This window comes from Geotrypetes seraphini, chromosome 14 (genome assembly GCF_902459505.1).
Source record: "Geotrypetes seraphini chromosome 14, aGeoSer1.1, whole genome shotgun sequence".
Taxonomy (NCBI): Eukaryota; Metazoa; Chordata; class Amphibia; order Gymnophiona; family Dermophiidae; genus Geotrypetes; species Geotrypetes seraphini.
Window position 1 is genome coordinate 18974514 of NC_047097.1, and position 20487 is coordinate 18995000.

General features: G+C 44.3%; 1 protein-coding gene across 7 annotated transcripts in view; it reads right to left on the reverse strand.

Moving 5' to 3' along the window:
- Positions 1–20487, reverse strand: part of SEMA6D (semaphorin 6D) — a 598448-nt gene that overhangs the window by 86645 nt on the left and 491316 nt on the right. Inside the window, exon 1 of one of the 7 annotated variants that reach the window (XM_033920098.1) lies at positions 9728–10001. The exons of 5 other annotated variants lie outside the window; for them this stretch is intronic. The gene's annotated coding sequence lies outside the window, so the exon portion shown is untranslated. Of the gene's footprint in view, positions 1–8998; positions 9018–9727; positions 10002–20487 lie in introns of those variants that run through there. One more of the 7 variants, XM_033920099.1, reaches the window with a different exon arrangement.

Sequence of the window (20487 nt, forward strand, 5' to 3'; positions counted from 1 at the left end):
TCTGTATCACACGTGGTGCACGTTTAGAAAATAATCTTTCATTTTTCTGAATTTCGAACGAGAAACAAACAGCAATAGAAACAGATTACATAAAACTGTGGCAACAGAGGGGGAAGTAGGGAGGGTAGGAGCTCTGCACAAACAAAGATGGTGTCAAGCAACACCTTTCACAGCCTTTGGGCTGTGTTTTTGGCTCTTGATCCTTAAACCGAATCCCATCTACTTCATCCAAAATGCTAATCATTTTCCACGATTCTTTTGCTTTGCACTTTGAGCAGTATATCATTAGGCATTCTAAACTTTTCACTCTAAGGTTGTAGTGGTGGACTTGTGCAATCTACCCTGTGAATTTTCTTCAGCCGAGCCAGTATAAATGTTTGCACAATGTCTGCCAACATAGCAGAATCTCTGTGTCATTCATAGTACCAAACATGATTATGTACAGCTTAATTAGATACATACTTCTAGAGATGTGGACAGGGCTATAGTCTGAATGCATCAGAATAAAAGACCTATTCTCTTACATCACAAAAGTGACGGCACGGTCTCATACTGTGCTTCCTGTAAGCTGGGCTCATCAAGAATAAAAAAAACAAGGGACCTTTGAAAAATCCCGTTTAGCAGTCTTTACAACAGGGTGCTACCGAAGGATTAAAAATTCATTACAGGAATGAGGCAAAATTCTGCAGGACGACAGTGGATTTAAAAAGAGATGAATGAGAACAATTAAAAAGCACGCCCAAAGGAAAGCTGTCTTTGGATCTGTGACGTGAATATTTTTCTGACAGCTGACAACCGGAGAAAAATAGAGGGGTGCTTCAAAGGTACTGGATGTAATCCTAAATTCAGGTCTCACCTACATGGACCAAATTAATACACTAGTCAGGAAATTCTTCTTCAGATTCGGCCAATTAAGAGCGATCAGATCTGTGCTGAGCCAGTTGAACTTCAGAACAATCGCACAAGCGGTCCTCTGCCCCTACCTCCATTACTGCAACTTCTTATACGGTGGTATTGCACAAAAAAAAAAAAAAAAAAGATTGCAAAAGACTACAGCTACTTCAAAACACGGCTGCCAGATTCATTTTCCGACAGAGCAAATTCAAGAGTGTCTGCCCACTCCTGAAAGATTTACATTGGCGCCCCGTACAGAAGAGACTACAATGCAAGATAGCTTGCCCGCTCCACAAAGCCATCTATGACGATAACTCCGCAGGACTAACCGCAGACATCACCGTGACGTTCCCCTTTCTCACTGCAAGGCCTCGTCAACTGTACAAACTAGCCTCCCTCCCTCCTTTCACCCGTACTTCAGAAGAGCAGCATGAATCCATATTCGCGTACGAGGGACCCAAAATATGGAATGAGCTCCCTCTTCGCCTGCGACAAACATGCACGCACTACATCTTCAGGAAAAGCCTGAAGACTCACCTTTTCTCCTCGAACCTATAACATAAACTCAGCGTCTAACCACCTAACTTTCATTCATTGTTCATGTCCTCTGAAAGATGATCTTCTTGTAAACTGCATTGAATCCTACTTGAAACTTGCGGTATAGAAGAAAAAGGTATAGTATGATAGTGAAATTTAGGGGTCCTTCTACTAAACCGTGGTAAGCAGTAGCATGTGTTTATGTCCTGTGGTAAGTCTGAGATTAGCACAGAAACCGCACACTACAAAATGGGCAGAGGGGGCTTGTCGGGAGGGATGGCGGAGGAGGGGTGGGGAGTGGATGTACCAGCATTGATCAGTTAGCTCGCCATGTGCTAACTCATTAGTGCATTAGTGCATGATTATCACGTGAGCCCTTACCACCTACAAAACAGGTGCCAGTAAGTGTTCACAGTTCATAGTCCAATGCGCGCATGACAAATGTGCATAGTCATATGCACGCAGACAATTGGGCGCAGGACAATAAAACGCAGGATAAAAGCACGCAGGTCTATATCATGCAAGACAATAACGCGCAAAAGAAATGTGTGGGGACATTTCTCCTGCGTGTGAATGTGTTTCACGCGATTGCGTCACGCTCAGTTATCGTTCAGGTGATTGGCGCTTTTTTTGTGCTGCACGCTTTTTTGTGGCGCATAATTGTGGTAAGAACATAAGAACTGCCGTTGCTGGGTCAGACCAGTGGTCCATCGTGCCCAGCAGTCCGCTCACGCGGCGGCCCCCAGGTCAAAGACCAGTGCTCTAAATGAGTCCAGCCTCCCCTGTATACGTTCCATTTTAGCAGGAACTTGTCCAACTTTGTCTTGAATCCCTAGAGGGTGTGTTGCGCGGTATGGTCTGCGTGCATTTGACTGCACGCATCTGTCTTGCACGCAGTTGATTTGACACCAGTGTTCATGCGCTAGTTTGTTTTAATGGCTGCATGCTTAAAGGCAACATCAGCTTACTGGTGCGGTAGCAAGTGGCCTTGGCATGTGGAACTAGGGCACGCTAAGGCCACTTTTTCCTGAACCTAGGTAAAAAGACCCCCGAGTGAACTAATAGATCCATTTATTATGCTGGTGCAACATCTGCCCTTAGCACGCCCTTTTGCAGGATTGTCCAGTGCACTAAGGCCATTTTTACTGCAGCAGTAACATGGACAATGTTCCATTTTTTTTGTATTAAAGGCCATGCACTAATGTTGCAACGATCTATAATCTCAAACCCACTGCTGTAATGCTGGTATCTCTAGGAGAGCAGAGGAAAAGCCTTAGAATTATGGTGGTCTCATACCCACTCCGGTATATTCAGTCATAGGCACAAAAACCTCTCTCCTTTTTCTACATTTCAATCAATTCAATTTTTCTTTATTTCTTTTCAGTGTCTATAGGACAACTTCCTCAGTCAGTTCTCATTAATATCTTAATATTCACCAAGTCGGTTCATCAGACAATTTTTCTCTTCTCTTCCAGTCCTATACACATTATATAGTATATTCGAGTCTCCCTACAGCAGTGGTCTCAAAACTGCAGCCTGGGGACCACATGCAGCCCGCCAGGTACTATTTTGAGGCCTTTGGTATGTTTATCACAAAAGTAAAATAAAACAGTTTCTTGATCATATGTCTCTTTAGCTATAAATTACAATATTATTATTAAGACTTAGGGACTCTTCTATTAAACTGCGCAAGCAGTTTGTAACGCGGTTTGCTGCGCTGAATGGCCCGTGCTGCTCCCGACGCTCATGGAGAGCTCATAGAGAGCAGCGTGGGCCATTCAGCACAAATCTCTGCGCTACAAACTGCTAACGCAGTTTGACAGAAGGGGCCCTTAGTCAAATGGAAAGATTTAGAAACTATAAAGAGTTTTACCTCATGCAAAATTGTTATTTCTTTTAATAAGACATTAACTATTTTTTTCTGAGGCCCTCCAAGTACCTACAAATCCAAAATGTGGCCCTGCAAAGGGTTTGAGTTTGAGACCACTGGCTTAACTGTAACCATGACATCCTGTTTGTCTTTGGGAAGCAGAGCTCAGCTTGTGATGTCATAATGCCTCATTCTACCAATAAGAGCCAGCCTCATCAGTGATGTCACAATGGCTTGATTGTCCTGTTCTCCCGTCTGGCCTCCAACCCAGCCAGCTGATTAAACGTTCCCCTTAACTCAGTGGTCTCAAACTCTTTAATAAGATATTAACTATTTTTTTATGAGGCCCTTCAAGTACCTACAAATCCAAAATGTGACCCCGCAAAGGGTTTAAGTTTGAGACAACTGCTCTACAGATACTCTGCTTTCTTCTATAATTCACATAGGCCCGGATTCTCTAAATGGCGCTGGAATCGGCCAGCGCCTGAAAGAACGGCATCAGCCGCATATCACACAAACTACGGCGACATTTTGAGAATCACAGGCTGCATCGAAGATAGGCACCAGAAATGTAGCCAGGGTTTTACAGGTCTACCTTTCCAGCGCCTATGTTCGACGTAAAATCATGCTTAGCAGCACCGAACATCAACCCCGCCCTTAACCTTGTCTCTTTTGATATTTGGCACCAGTAAGCATCTGCGTAGATGCAATTCCGGCGCCTACTTTTTTTCTTAATTAGTTTTTAATTGAAAATGTTATGTCTTTAAAAATAAGCGGCACTAAAAAGAATGGAGATTGATAGAATCCATGAAACATCGATAGTATGTCCATGGAAAGATAAGTTCATTTAGGGCTCCTTTTACAAAGCTACGGTGCACGTTTCTATCGAAGGCAAGCGAGGTAAATGCTTTGATGTTCAGATGAATTCTATGAGCGAAGGAGCATTTACCTCACCAGCCCACGGTGAAAACCTCTATCACAGCTTTGTAAAAGCCAGCGTTAGTTTGTCGGGTTATAGTTATCGCTAACAATTGTTGATAAAATGATATACTGATACATGAAGAAATAAACTTATTGATACGTTTTCTCTGACTGATTATAGAAGACAGTTGAGTATCTGTAGTGAGATTTGAATATATTATATGTGAATAGGACTGGAAGAGAAGAGTAAAATTGTCTGACAAACTGACTTGCTGAATATTAAAATATTAAAGAGAAGAATTGATTGAGGAAGTCGTCCTATAGACACTAAGGAATCTGGGGAATTCTCTTCTATATGTCTGGTGAAAAGAAATCAATAAAAATCGAATAACTGAATAATTGATTGAAATGAAGAAAAAGGAGAACGGTTTTTATGGCTATGACTAACTAGAGGAGTGATAATATACAAGAGTGGGCAAGTGACCCCCATAATTCTAAGGCTTTTCCTCTGCTGTCCTAGAGATATCCGGGTTTGAGATTATAGGTTATAGTATTTGAGTTTCTATGTCTGGCCTCACTAATTCTTAAACAAGCACTAATGTTGCCATAGCACATGACCATTAAAAAATATAATTAGCATATTTGCATGCACTTAACACCTATTTTGGCCTCGATTCTAAAAATGGCGCCTAAGTGTGATTCTATAAAAGTTTGGCACACTTCACAGAACTGTGCCTAGTGATACCACGGCCTAAAGTGGGCTTAGGCTCTGGAAGGTGTCCTAACCTTAGGCACACCCTAAGGTGCCCACTACGTCGATCGCGATCGACAGGTCGCTTGCTCAGGCGACCCCAGTCGATCGCAGAGCGGGTTCCCTTCTTCCCTTCTCTTTTTCCCCCTCCTGACTGGCCCGCCTCTTGAAGAACGCCAGCCAATCAGAGTGATGGCAGGGCAGGGTGAAGGTCAGTGGCGTACCAAGGAGGGGGGGGCGGTCTGCCCTGGGTGCACGGCTTGGAGGGGTGCACAGCCGGCCAGGTCCGGGTCCTTCCTTTCCCCCGGTCCACGCTCGGGGCTCGTGCCTGCCTGATCCTGTGCCGCCACCCAAATGGTGCTGTTGGTTCTCGTGAGACTCGCGGGAGTTGACGGCACCATTCGAGTGGTGGCGTGGGACCAGGCAGGCGCGCTCGGGGCTCGCGTATGACTTTCACTTCCAGCGCAGATGGGGGAGCCTGCCAAGCTGACACAATTCGGGCGGCACGAGACCAGGCCTCACACCTGCCTATTACTGCTGCGGCAGATGGGGATTTGGGCGGCTGTCCAGCAGGGAAGGCTGCCGATGCAGCGCTGGTACCGGGGGATGAGGGGATGTTTAAAATACCAGGATAGCCATCTAGGGAGGGAAGGAGGGATTTTAAAAGGTACTGAGGGTGGGGAGATGTTTAAAATACCAGGTTAGCCGTCTAGGAAGGGAAGGAGGGATTTTAAAAGGTACTGAGAGTGGGGAGATGTTTAAAATACCAGGATAGCCATCTAGGAAGGGAAGGAGGGATTTTAAAAGGTACTGAGGGTGGGGAGATGTTTAAAATACCAGGTTAGCCGTCTAGGGAGGGAAGGAGGGATTTTAAAAAGTACAGGGGGGTATGATTAAAAAAGGTACTGGGGGGTACGTAGGGGAATGATTTAAGGTACTGGGGGGAATGGGGGATGGTTTAGGGTACGTGAGGGGTATGGGGCCAGCCTGCCTGTCACTAGGCCTGCCTGCCTGCCCTGTGCCCTGTCACTGCCTAGCGGCAGTGATTTGGGGGAAGGCAGGGAGAAAGAAAGAAAGGGCAGGAACACCCATCCACTCTGTCCCCTGACATGCCGCCTTCATGAAAATATAAAAAATATTTTTAGCATGAAGCCGCCTAACTTTAATTCGTGCCAAATGACGCGGTAATTGACTGCAAAGTTTAAAACCAATTTAAAAGTAATTACACCAAAAAAAGGCACCTCTGGTTAATAGGCTGGCGCTCTTCTGGTCACGGGACCGGGATGTGACGTCAGAAGGAAGCCGAGCAGCTGGCGGACAATGCTAGTCACGCCGGTGAACATTTCAAGAGGCGAACGGGGCCACTCAAGTGGTAAAGGGGGGGGGGGGGGGGGGGCGCTCAGAGCAGGGGGCGTGGGAGGCGAAGCGATGCGGGGCGCTATCGTCCCAGGCCAACCTCCCTAGCTACGCCACTGTTGCTAGGCAATCTACCTTTAAGAACACTGTAGGCACCTAAGGGCACTTAATTAAAAAAAAAAGGCATTTTGGACTAGGTGCCTAATTTTTATAGTATCATGCTTTTCGAGTTTGGCGCCTAACTTCCAATTATGTTCAATTAACAGCAATTATGAGGTTAAGTGCCAATTATTGGTGCCAATTAAGCTTATTAACCAATTAACCCCTCCCCCTTTTACATAGAGTGGTTTTTAGCGCCAGCCGTGGCGGTAAAAGCGTCAATGCTCATAGGAATTCTATGAGAATCGGAGCTGTTGCCACTGCAACCGGCTCTAAAAATCAGAGGAGGGGGTAAGTTAGGTGCCTGCATCAGCTAAATAGCCCTAACCCCTCTAGCCTTTGCTCGTGAGAGGAGTTCCAGCCCCTTTTTCATTTTGGTCACTCCTCTTTGAACACTTTCTAATGCCGTACTCAGGTGTCCTTCGGTAAGTGACATTTTTAGCACTCACTAATCCACGCAGTAAAAAAAAGAGCTTTCTGGGAGGATGGGATATAAATCGAAATAAATAAATAAATTACAGGCCTGGGCCCTCCTCTCTAGGCTACTTAAGACACCTGCAAACCTGTGTGATACTCCGGTAACCTTTCTTGAAACACGATCTGTGTCGAGGAAGCAGAGGTGTGGATTTATTTTCCTGTCTGGATTATGCAAATTAAGGACTTGGAGTTTTTGATTTTTGGACTATTTGGTGCACTTTTTTGTGGTTATTGGGGATTGGGAGCACGTAGATTTTGATGCCAGCTGATCAAGAACGCCATTGCACCCCATGTATTCGTGCCCCCCCCCGGCTTGGAAATCACAAGCGTTTATAAGAACTTACAAGACCTACTGAGCTAAGTAACCTTTTATTATACTGTATATATTTTTCAAGTTATGGTTCTATAATGGAGGCAATGATGTAAAGAGTAGAACATCTAGCCCTTTACTGGCATATTTGGATGTTCACGTCACTGAGCACACAATTCTTGAATTCATTTTAGAAGATATTTATTTAAATTCTCTTTGGTTTGGATTGAGTTTTCTTTGAGAATTTATCGGTTTGATGTTTTTTTTTTTCTCTCGTTTGTATTTGCGCTCTGGTAACCTTTCCCATGCCAGATGCTATTCTTCAAAAATGGCTGCTTGGACATTTCCGATTTTGGAAGTTTTACAGGAAATGTCCAAAGTCGGACTTAGACGTCCTTTTGAAAATGGCCCTCCGCGGCTACTTTTTGCCACACCTTAGCAAAAGGGCCCTATTTTCTTCTGCGCTTATCCAACTTATGATCTGTATTAAGGGCGGCAGAAAAATTCTCAGCCCAACCAAGACGAGAAGGATGTAGAGCCACACTTTTGTTGACCTTTTTAGTTTCAATGGTATGAAATGAAATGAAACGAAACGAAAAGTTTCAAGAAAAGTGTGGAATATCTCGTACGTTTCATGGCTCCGCATCATTCTCTTCTTGGTTGGGCTGAGAACTTTTCCGCAGACCCTCCTGTGTATAAATTCTGATACACTGCTGTCCTTCCCCACTTCATGAAACCTACAGAACACATAGCCTACGTTCATGTCATAAAACACAGCACAAATTAAACAAACTATCGGGAAGAGATAGATATTATGAATACAGAAATAATTTTGCAAATAAGATAGCGAAACACCTATTACAAACTTCAAAGAAGTTGGACTCGAATTAAAATGATATTTACCTCCAACATATCAGCTTCTCGGTTCGCAATTAAGAGAGCTGAATAGTCTTGAGAGATTTTCTACGCGAAATTCCACAGCACCACTGTTCTAAAAAGACCACCTTTGACCTTTCTGCTCTATTCAGAGGATTATAAATAATAAAAGAGCTTTCAAACCATGGTCAATCAACTTGTAAAAGCCGGCGGTATCAATTTTAGGGCCGAAACAAAAAAGTTTATTCAGGTAGGCTTAGACAAAACATTGGCTTTCCGCATAAGATCGGGGGCAATCGACAGATTCAAGTCATTTGAACGAAATAAGAGACGAGGCTTATTTGTTTTCATCCATAATATATGTGCAGATTGCAATATAGCATCCTCAGTCTGCCTATTCCAGAGTATGGGAGGACCAGCAGCTGGAGGGAAAGTTACTGAACGCCTATGCCTTTCTTTGAAGAAACCCTGTCAGAGTCTAGCTCGCCCCTAAAACCAAATGTTTCATTAAAGCACAGCTCAGACGATATTGCTGGGCTTTTCAATATGATTCTTAATAGCAAATCCCCCCTCCCCCCCCCCGATTTATTGTTTATTGTTTATTCAGATTTTTGATTAAATGCTTTTTTGAAACTACAAAGCGTTGAACAAGATTTAAAATTAACATTTAAACAAAAATTTAACAAGTAAAACATACATTTCTATAAAAAAAAAAACTACAAGACTGACAACAATTACATACTAGGTAAAAACGGACCAAAAGGCCCCTAAACACGAATAAGAAGAAGGGAGCACTAATAAATTTTGGAGCACTATTAAATTTACATGTAGCAAAACCCCAACTCACATCTGATTTTCAGGTTACACATTTGAAGGAAATCAACCTGTAGCTTATTGGGTTTTCTCGGGATCATAGGAGTCAGCTCTTTGGAGGTGCAGAACCCCAATACTGAACAAGCAGGGAGAGGTAATTGGTCAAGTATGTGGCCCTGCCAATCATTTTGGAAATGTCGGCGCCTACTAGTCTTTCCTCCCAAATAGTTGCTCAGATTCATCCTTAATTTACGCTCCCATCTTTCCTTTTTTTATTCTCTCCGGGATCCACATCCACCTTCAAGCTTTAAACCCCAAAGCGCCTTACAGCGAGGAGGGGGAAGGCTTTTGCTATCCAACTAACCCGCCCTCCAGACCTTTCTGATCTTCAAAGCCCCGAGCTTGACCAAACAAGTAGCCCGGAGACAAATCCTCCCGCCCTCCCCACCCCCCCACCGCTTTACCATCCCCCCCTCCCTGCCGAGCCTAAGCGCCGCCGTAAACAAACGCGGAGCTCTCGCCCAGCAAAGCCGCAACTTCTGGATTAAATCTTCCCTCTCGAGTTTAAAGCCCCCGTTGGAGGCGCCAAGAGAAATGGAAAAAGCGAGACAGAACTTTGCCCGCCTGTGAAAAGAACCCCCCCCCCCCTAGACCCAGTTTCCTACCTTGCCCCCCCAAAAAAAAAAATCCAGGCGATCAGCTGTTAAGCCAACATCGGCTGCTAAACCCGAATCGCGGCGCCGGTTCGGAAGATTCGGCTTACCTCATGAGGATAGGGCAGAACCCCGGACGAAAATGCCCCGTCGCTTTCTTCCAGCTCCCCCGGTATAGCCCCGACACTAGCGGGACAGCGCAGGAGAAAAACAAAGTGGAGCCCAGCAAATGGTGTAATTCGATCCATCTCCAGTCAAATCCGTCAAGAGAGCAGCAGGCTGCTTACCAATAAACCAGCTCCAGGCTCGGGTCCCTCCCCCATCTCTGATCCCGCTGCACCAGAGATGGAGATTGGGGGGAGGGAGTGAGGGAGGGAAGGGGGAGCTGCTCTCGGCTGCTCCCTCCCTCGGACTCGCTTCGGAGGCCCTGGCGCTCGCTGTGACCCTCCGGTGGCCTCCCCTCCCCCCACCCCCAGGCGGTGCAGCTCAATACTTTGCTGTAAAAGCCCGGGCTGCGCTTAGAGCTGGCTTAAGGACGAATCGTCGCTGCCAAGTTCAGCCCTTCCCCGGCTTTGCTAGCAGGGAGGGAAGAGTTTCTGGCTGGAAGCAACCGCAAAGCAAATGGAAGAACAGGGGCGGGGGCTTTGCCTTTGGAAAAGAAAAGTCTTTTCTAGTCTGATTCTGCAGGCGTGTTAGGTTTACAGCTAGGGCACTGTGGTGGCTCCTTGTGATCTCGGGCACGTCCACCGCAAAATTCAATTGCAGTCCCATAGGGTACCTGAATGTAACTCAACCGGGGGGGGGAGGGGGGGGGGGCTAAATGGTTTTGCCCCAGAGGTGAAGTTTTAGTCGCCTATAGAAAAAAAAAATGTTAGCAAACCAAAATGCAGTATTGGAAATACATTCCGCCAAACAGTTAAAATATCCAGTGGATGATGGCATCGCTGTTTCATCACTTCCTAAACAGGGGTTTATTCCCTGCACGAGTGGCTTAGGGGGGGTCCTTTTATCAAGCCGCGCTGGCTTGGGGTTAAGCGCGTCGGACATTTCATCACGCGCTAACCCCCCCCGCGGCCGGCTAAAAACCTAACGCCTGCTCAATGCGGGCGTTAGCGGCTAGCGCGACAGACGGTTTAACGCGCGGTATTATGCGCGTTAAATCCCTACCGCAGCTTGATCAAAGGACCCCTTAGTGTTGTGATGAGAAAACAAAATGTCAGCTTGTAAACGGGGAGGAATAAAGCCCCTAAGCCCCCGTCTGCACGTTGTTCAAAATATAAATACACTCTGGCCAGATCCGGGATTTTACTTAATTAATGTGTAGCCAAAGCAAAAGCAAACTGTTATCAGGTTCCCATATTCCCAAGAACTATGCAACGGAATCATTTTGCATCGGGGAAGCGAACTCTGTTGATGACAGCCTGAATATCACTGTCCACATTTACTGATGCAGCAGAATTTATGCTCTCAGCAATTGCATCTTTAAAAGATGCTGTTTTTCAATATACAAACGCTCTCTGTTGGCATACACATCCGTGTGACTCTCCAACATATCCCGACAATTAGGTGTGGCTAGGACAACCAAAGAAGTTATTAGGGGCATTTACATGTACATAGACATAGCAGAAAGGGGCCTCCATTTCCCTTACAAGAGCTAAGACACTTTTGTACACCTAATATGAACAGGTCTGACACTTTGTGTAGGAGAAACTCGTATACTTCCCCCTCCATATTCGCGGGGGTTAGGAGCAGAGCCGGCCCGCAAATAATATTCAGGCTGGTTCTGCCCCTAACCCCCGCTTCCCCCGGCTATTTTAAGCCCTGAAAGCCCCCCTTTAAGCCTTACCTGGTGGTCTAGCGGGTTTTCGGGGCAGGAGCGATCTTCCTACGCTCCTGCCCCGTGCAGATTGCTCACAGGAAATGGCTGTCTTGAGCTCCCGTAGTCTCTCGAGCCATTTCCTGTGAGCGATCTGCACGGGGGCAGGAGCGTGGGAAGATCGCTCCTGCCCCAAAAACCCGCTAGACCACCAGGTAAGGCTTAAGGGGGGCTTACAGGGTTTAAAATAGCCTGAAAAATGAAAATGTGTTTTTTTTGTTTTTTTTTTAAATCATGAATAAGTGAATCTGTAGATACGGAATTCGCAAATACAGAGAAAAGATTGAACAGTGTTTAACAAATACTGCAGAATTATTACAGGCTGACTTATGCCTTGCGGATGCAAATTCTTTAATAGGGTGCCTATGTGAGAAATCTGAACATACCTAATTGAAATCTATAAAGGCAAAACAGGTTCCTACGATGCTTTAGCTGAGTTATTTGTCCCTTAACTTGACTTAAAGGGCACTAATGCAGTTTATTTTGCTCTAATGCAGCAGGTTGCAGAGTAATGATATGCAAATTTTGCAAACATATAAAGCAGCTCATTATTATGTAAATGAAATGATGCAACTTGCGGTAAATATCATGTGTACACAGCAAGTCACATAGTCCTAAAAAAACAGTATAATAACCCTAAGAGAGGAGAGAACTGCAGAGTGCATGTTTATGTTTATTAAAATCTTTATATACTGCCCAATTTTCCGAAAAGGATCAAAGCGGTTAACAATCCAATCCAGTCAAAGTAATAAGAACATAAGAACATAAGAAGTTGCCTCCGCTGAGGCAGACCCTAGGTCCATCCTGCTCAGCGGTCCGCTCCCGCGGCGGCCCATCAGGCCCATTTCCTGAGCAATGGTCTATACCTATCTATACCCCTCAATCCCTTTTTCTTCTAGGAATCTATCCAAACCTTCTTTGAAACCATTTAATGTTTTCTTGTCTACAACAGCCTCTGGAAGCGCGTTCCACGTATCCACCACCCTCTGAGTGAAAAAGAACTTCCTAGCGTTTGTTCTAAACCTGTCCCCTTTCAATTTCTCCGAGTGCCCCCTTGTACTTGTGGCGCCCCTTAATTTGAAAAATCTGTCCCTGTCTACTTTTTCTATGCCCTTCAGGATCTTGAAGGTTTCTATCATGTCTCCTCTAAGTCTTCGCTTCTCCAGGGAGAAAAGTCCCAACTGCCATCTAAAAATAGGAAAGATAAAGCAAATTAATCTATTGTGTTTTTCGCTCCATAAAACGTACTTTCCCCCCCAAAAGTGCATCTAATGGAGCAAATATAACAAATTTTTACCCCCCCCCGGTACCTTTTTAAGTTTTGTTGGTACAGCGATGTATCGGCAAGAGCGAGCTTGCCACGCTCCTGCCCCTCCCTCGCTAGATGGCTGCCTCATCATATCTTGCGGCCAGCGGCGCACAAGGCAGGAATGACCTTTTCGCGCTCCAGCCTGGCCCTGCGCCGCTCCCTGAATGGCTGCCATCAGTTCTTGAGTTGTATGTGTTCTGTCTATTTTATGAGGACTCCGGAGGACCAGTGTTGGGTTCGCCGTTTTGATAAGTTTTGACCTCTGTTTCACTTCTAAATACAATAAAGAACTGGTGGCGTACATCCTGGTTCATTTTGTTGTGATCATTCCCATCGTTCTTGTGTAAATCCCTGCCATCATAGGTATTTGTATTTTTAGTTTGGGGTGCTGGGGGGCAAAGGCAAAATTTTATGCACACTAAGTTTGAGCTCAGGCCTACCCTACATTAGCCATATGGCTATGACACCATCTGTCTGTGAACTGCTGCTGATACCAGAAAGAGCTTTGGGTGTGGTAGTGGTAGTGTGATGTCATAAGATGCTGACAAGCCCCTCTTGCCTATGTAAACAAACTGCAGTTCTGTTCCTTTGGGAGTCTCTTCAAGAGACCGAAGTGAAATTGTGTAGAACTTGAGATATTGGTGGTATAATTTTGTGTTTCTTTGGCAGAGGTGTAGGGGTGATTGGAGGGTGAGGAAATTAGTCATTCTCAAGTTATAGGGGTTAGGCATTAGGGGTTGGAGAAATGTTTTGGGGTGGGGAATATAAGGACAATTCAGGTTGTATTTGGTAGGGAGAATGGAAGATGGAGTTATAAAGTTCTAAAGACCAGGAGAGAGGGGCGTATTGTCAAGCAACAGCTTTGGTTATGCAAGGCTGAAGTTCAGTCAACTGATCAGAAGGAGATAAGAAAAATATTAAAACTTGGAACTTTGCCCTGTTAGTAGTAAGTGGCATTTAGCACATGATCTGAATAGGGATGAACAGCTGGACTGTGTTTTGTAATGGAAACATGGCTAACAGAGGCAGGTGGTCTTAAAAAGGTTTTTTAAAATGTCCATGGAGTTTTGAACATTTCGATACCTTTAGGAGGGGGAGGAGGGGAGGAAGATTGTAGACTTGCCTAAGAATAGCAGTTATTTGGGAATATTATTTTATTGTTCCCTCCTCCCTCTTCCCCAAAATGCCTTTGCACGATTAGGAGGAAATATTTGAATGTGCTATTAATGATTAGGTCACCTTTAACTGAGTTTGTGATTTTAAAATGAGTAAAGGAATAGTAAAACTCAGCAGGGGCATATTGTAAATTTAGTTTATGTATCAGAGGAGTTATAACAGAAGGATCAGATTTGGACTGAGAAGTTGTGGCTAATCATTTTTAGGTAGAGAATTATGTTTAAGAATAGAAGAAAGAAATTGGATAACAAAGTGAAAATAGTAGGAGGGATATTAGATTTGGACAGATGGAAGGTAATGGTGCTAGGAAGGAAGGTGATTTAGGGATCCACACAATAAGTTACAAGTAGAAAAGAGTGCTATAATTTATAGAGGAAGTTTTGAATGAGTTAGCATCACTGAGACAAAAAATAGTCTGCCCAAACTGTCAGAGGAGAGAGTTTACTGAGGCATTAAATATACAAGAGAAAAAATACGTAAATTGGTGAGAAGATGGGTAAAATCTCAAAAAGTAGGGGATGAAAAAAAATGGAAGTTGGAAGCTAATGATTGGCTAACATTCAAAGTAAGAAAAGGAAATAGCCATTCCACTGATATTGAAAAGGCCAGTAATAAACCAAGAACATTTATTAGAGTGCTAAAGGACTCATTGGGAATAGGTAAGATAACTCATTATGTGAAGAAAATTGAAGAATGAAAGGATAGGATGAATTCAAGTTTGAGCAGACATGAAGTTCTGTTAGGAGCAGATAACCAGTGACATATAATGGTTTTTAAGACAGAGAAATATGCTGTTTTATAGTCCTTCCATTGATTGTGTTACATTAAGTGAGAAAAAGATAGTTAAAATTTGAGTGTGTGGTTAGATTGGATTTTGGAGAACAAATTTCTATGGTCTTGCAACTTATTTGATGTTTTAGACCAGGGGTACCCAAAACGTCGATCGCGATCTACCGGTCGATCGCAAAGGCAACGCCAGTAGATCGCTGAGCCAGTGTTTTACCTAGTGTCTTTAGCATCTTATAGCTGGGCGCTCTGCACTCAGATGACAGGCTTCCCCCTCAGCATCCTCCGTTCTTCCCTCTGGACCTATCATAGTTGAATGTTAATTACGGCAGCCTGCAGAACAAACCTAGCAGGCTGCCATTGGCCTCTATAGCACGTTCCCTCTACTGTGGTCCCACCCATGACATTAGAGTAGAGAGTTGCGCGGGGACAGAAATCACACCCGTCCCCGCCAAAGTCCCACCCGTCCCCACCGGTCCCCGTGAGGACTCCCACCTGTCCCTGTGAGGAATCCCTCCGTCCCCACCCGGAATCCCCTATGTCCCCGCCCGTCCCCGCAAGGAATCCCCTACGTCCCCACCCGACCCTATAAACTTCAGAAATAGTTATTTCAGTTAATTATGCTACTGAATTAAAGGCTCTGGTAGAAACCCATTTAAAAATAAGCAAAAAGACTTTATTAATTTGGAAATATTAATCGGGAAGAATACATACTTTGTAAACGGGTTTCTACCAGAACCTCTCATGTTTATAAATTTTTATCAACACAACTAATATACTACTTTATCCTGAAGCAAAAAAAAAAAAAGAATTTTTTTCCTACCTTTGTTGCCTAGTTTCTGCTTTCCTCATGTTCTCATTCAATTCCTTTCATCCACTGTCTCTCTTCTCTCTGCGTCTTCCATTTGCTCTGTTACTGTGCCTCTCTCTTTCTCCCCCCTTCCAAATTGGTCTGGCACCCATCTTCTTCCCTCCACTCCTCCCATAGTCTGGCATCTGTCTTCTTCCCTGCCAGCGTCTTCTCTCTTCCCCATTTCCTTTCAGCGTCCTTCTCACCCCCATCTTCCCCATGTCTTGTCAGCATCCTTCTCCCCCCTCTGTCTTCCACATGTGCTTTCAGCGTCCTTCTCCCCCCCTGTCTTTCCCATGTCCTTTTAGCGTCCTTCCCCCCCTGTCTTCCCCATGTCCTATCAGCGTCTTTCTCCACCACTTTGTCTTCCCCATGTGCTTTCAGCGTCCTTCTGCCCCCTCTGTCTTCCCCATGTGCTTTCAGCGTCCTTCTCCCCCCCTCCCGTCTTCCCCATGTCCTTTCAGCATCCTTCTCCACCCCTTTGTCTTCCCCAGTGCTTTCAGCGTCCTTCTCCCCCCTCAGTTTTACCCATTTCCCTTAAGCATCTTTTCTTCTCCACTCCACCTTTCCTCCCTTTCTCCCTCTCTGCCCCTTACCTTTGTGGCGCTTCCCCACACGACCGACAACAGAACAGGCCCGGTCTGACAAACCTCCCTGCCCTATAGCCGCGAATCTAAATTACCTTCTTACAGCAGCTGGAGTATTGAAGCTGCTGTAAGAAGGTAATTTAGATTCGCGGCTACAGGGCAGGGAAGTTTGTCGACCGGGCCTGTTGTTGGTCGGTCGGGGGAAGTGCCACAAAGGTAAGGGGACCTGACCGGCTGTGCACACTCCCCCCACATGGCTGCACCCGGGACGGACTTCCCCCCCCCTTTGGTACGCCACTGCCTTTTCCCTACCTGCCCTGCCGCACACAGCCAACCGGAAGTCTTCCCGACATCAGTGCTGACATCGGGGAAGACTTCCGATTGGCTATGTGTGCTGCAGCAGGGCAGGCAGGAAATGGAAGACGAGCCTCGCAGCAGGGCAGGTAGGAAAATTAGATGAGCCTCACGGCATTGAACCCCGCGGGATCCCCGAGAGCACGAGGGGCATCCCCATGGGATCCCCGCGACACTAGGGGGCGTCCCCATGGGATCCCCATGACCCGAAGGGGGAACCCGCGGGATTCCCGTCGTCCCCGTTCCCGTGCAGCTCTCTACATTAGAGGAGGTGCGGGACCGTGGCAGAGAGAACGCGCTACAGAGGCCGATGGCAGCCTGCTACGTTTGCTCTGCAGGCTGCCGTAATTAACTTTCAACTGTGATAGGCCCAGAGGGAAGAACGGAGGCAAGAATAGTTGCAATCAAGAGGTCTGATGTCCTGACAGTCACTGTGTACAGGAAGCAGCGGACATAAGGCTGTGCCTATCGCGAGGGCCCCGGTGCGATGGGGGTTGCTTTAGAGATGCTGGATCGGGGGGAGGGGAGAGACAAAAGGACCTTAAGGAGGGGAGGGGGAAAGCAGCCTTGAACCAAAAGGGAGGGGGAAGACAGGGCAGATCCTGGACTACTAGAGGGGTTAGAGAGGGGAAATACCCTGAACTGAGGAAAGAGAGATGCCACACCCTGGGGAGGGGGAAGACAGAGTGAGAGAGACAAAGACCTGAACCAAAAGTGGGAGGACTCAAAATGTTAGCAGAAGGAAGACAGAGAGAAGGAGAAACCTGAAACAAAGGGGAGGCAGAAGAGAGGGGGGCAGATGTTGGACTATGGAAGGTGCAGACAGAAGGGGAAAGACCCTGAGGAAGAACAGAGAGATGCACAATCATAACAGAGGAGGGAGACATGTTGCCAAAAAGGGTGAAGGAAAGAGAAAGAAAAGTTGGACTCCTGGAGGGACAGAGAGAGATGTTGGTTGGGGAATGGAACAAGGTCTGGAGGACAGAAGAAGTGCACTTGGTAGATATATAAATATATATGGAGGGGTCTTTTACTAAGGCGTGCTAGCCGATTTAGCGCTTAGCTTGCGCTAAATTGACTAGCACACCGTGGTAAAAGAGGGGGTATATGTTTAGTATTTTTATTGTTGGTAAATCATTTTGATTTGGTCATTTTAAAAGTAGCTCGCAAGGTGTGAGCACCCCTGTTTTACACAATTGTTAGAGAAAAAAGACTTGACCAAATTTAATCCATGCCTTTGTAATGTCGAGATTCGATTGTAATACATTATATTGTGGTTTGCCTAAATATCACTTAAAATGCTTCCAGTTAGTCCAGAACAGGGCAGCTTGACTTTTGATGGACGAGAGGGCTCAGTATCATATTTTGCCTGTTGATGATGATACATAAGTCTCTGTACTAATCTGCTTGCAAATATCTACATGATCAGTTATGGTGGTATATTCCACGGAGATCTCCTTGATCTGAAATTTCATGTCAATTGATAGTACAGTACCAACAATTTGGGAGGTTCAACTTGAAAAGATGGATAAACAAAGTTATTTAGTGGCTGGCCCCATGGCTTGGAATATGTTGCCAACAGGACTACATTGAGAACAAAATCAGACTCGATGTCAGTGGTTGTTGAAAAGACACTTGTCCAGAATGGTTGAAATGATGAATTTCAGGATGTATCTTCTCTGTTATTTTATAATATTTGTTTACTTTTTATTGTGTTTGCATTGATGTACACTGCCTTGGAATCAAGCAGGATATACATTTTAAATAAAAGAAATCTTGAGAGAGCTGCATTGACTTCCAATTGAGCAAAGAATAAAGTTTAAGATGTGTTTAGTATTTGTGTCACTAAGATTGAATGGGACATTTTATTTGAAGGAACATTTAAAAGCATCTGCACCATCAAGAAATCTCCGCGCGGCTCAAAAGGAGTGATTAGAAATTCCAAAAGGCACTAGATTGAGAGTAACTAATCAAAGTTTTAAAGGGACCTTTATGAAAAGATGTCCAAGTCAGAATAGGGATGTCCACTTCAGAACATCCCAAACGAACGTCCATCTCACATGCATTTTCAAACAGGAAATACATCAAGATTTTCTGTTCAAAAAAAGTGTCCAGCATGAACAGCCATTTTACAAATTTGAATCTCCATATTATGAATGGGTGGAAACAAGGGGACATGGATCACATGAGCATCTGCATGGTAGTATTCTTTGAAAATGGCCACACAGGCACAGAAGAGAGGTAGCCTAACCATTAGGCCACTCCTCAGAACTGCATGTTGCTCTGTTCAGAATGCCCATAATACTTCAAGCTGTCACGGAGTCTGGTATTCCTTTCCAGTTTCACTTTAGGGGAGAAGGAGGGGGCAGAAACCACTGGGGAATTAATCCCTCCAGTGGCCAGCTGCTCATCTCAAAGCACTTTTTTTAACCTTAGATGTGATTGAAACAGGTCTGACTAAGGATGTCCTTTTTTTAGATTTGGGCTTTTAATGAATCTTTTAAGTAGAGTTTGAGCTAATTAGTTATATGCATGTCAAGGTGCATGTGTGTGTGTGTGTATATATATATATATATGTATATATATATATATATATATATATATATATGTTGTCATATATCACATAACTAATTAGCTCAAACTCTACTTAAAATATTCATTAAAAACCTAAAACTAGATGCAATATATATATATAGCATCTAGCTTTGAGACTCATTTGGATGAGGTGGGTAATCAAATACTGGGAAAGGAAAGGAAAAAAGGGGGCAGGTTTGAGGTTAGAAGTGTTTAATTTGATAATGCTGGATAGAATGAACCTGTTAATGAAGTTATTGAATAATCCTCAGACCCAGCTGCAATAGAACATTTTAAAATGTGTTTAGAAGGGATGTTGGCACGATTCTTGATACAGTGACTGGCTCCTTACAGCAAGGGATTGTGCTGCCGTCTGAAAGAAGCCGTAGTGACTTTTATTCTGAAGAAGGAGGGGATTGATAGACGTGCTGGAGTGGAAAGGCAATTGTGTGTGCAGGGGAGGGGGAAGTTCGGGAGGATTATGGGCTGTTGGAGGAAGCACAACATGATTTAGAGCTGGGAGTAATACTGGAACCATATAGATCAGTGGTCTCAAACATGCGGCCCGCCAGGTACCATTTTGAGGCCCTCGGTATGTTTATCATAATCACAAAAGTAAAATAAAATAGTTTCTTGATCATATGTCTCTTTAGCTATAAATGACAATATTATTATTAAGACATAGCCAAAAGGAAAGATTTATAAACTATAAAAAGTTTTACCTCATGCAAAAATGTTATTTCTTTAATAACTATTTTTTCTGAGGCCCTCCAAGTACCTCCAAATCCAAAATGTGGCCCTGCAAAGGGTTTGAGTTTGAGACCACTGATATAGATGGTGATGATGGATCACATTTTTATATGGTTAAGAGTAATTTAGTTCTACTTATGTCTCTGGATTTATCTTCACTAGCATTCAATTTTGAAAAAAATGGATATATTAATAAAAGTATCCCAAAAGTTAGGGATTAGTGGAACTGTATTCAAGTTTCTAGTTTCAAGTTTCCTTATTTTTGATATACCATCTATCAAAATACATGTCTAGACGGTGTACATTATAAAAGATGATAGGAAGCAATTAAAATAAGTAAATAAAACCAATAATTTATCAAATATTTAAAATACTGGACAAATTCAGATTAACATACATGAAACAGAAGGAAAGTAGGGGAGGGAGAGGTTGTTTAAAATACATCGAAGTAAAATTAATAAAAAAGGACGGTAAATGAGGAGTGGGAAAGACATTAGGAAGGGAATCACTTCAAAAGAAGTATTAGATGTTTCAAAGCTACACATGAATCAGGGAATTAAAAGGCGGAGGCTTATGCTAAAGAGTAAAAGCATCTTTAAAGAGGAAAG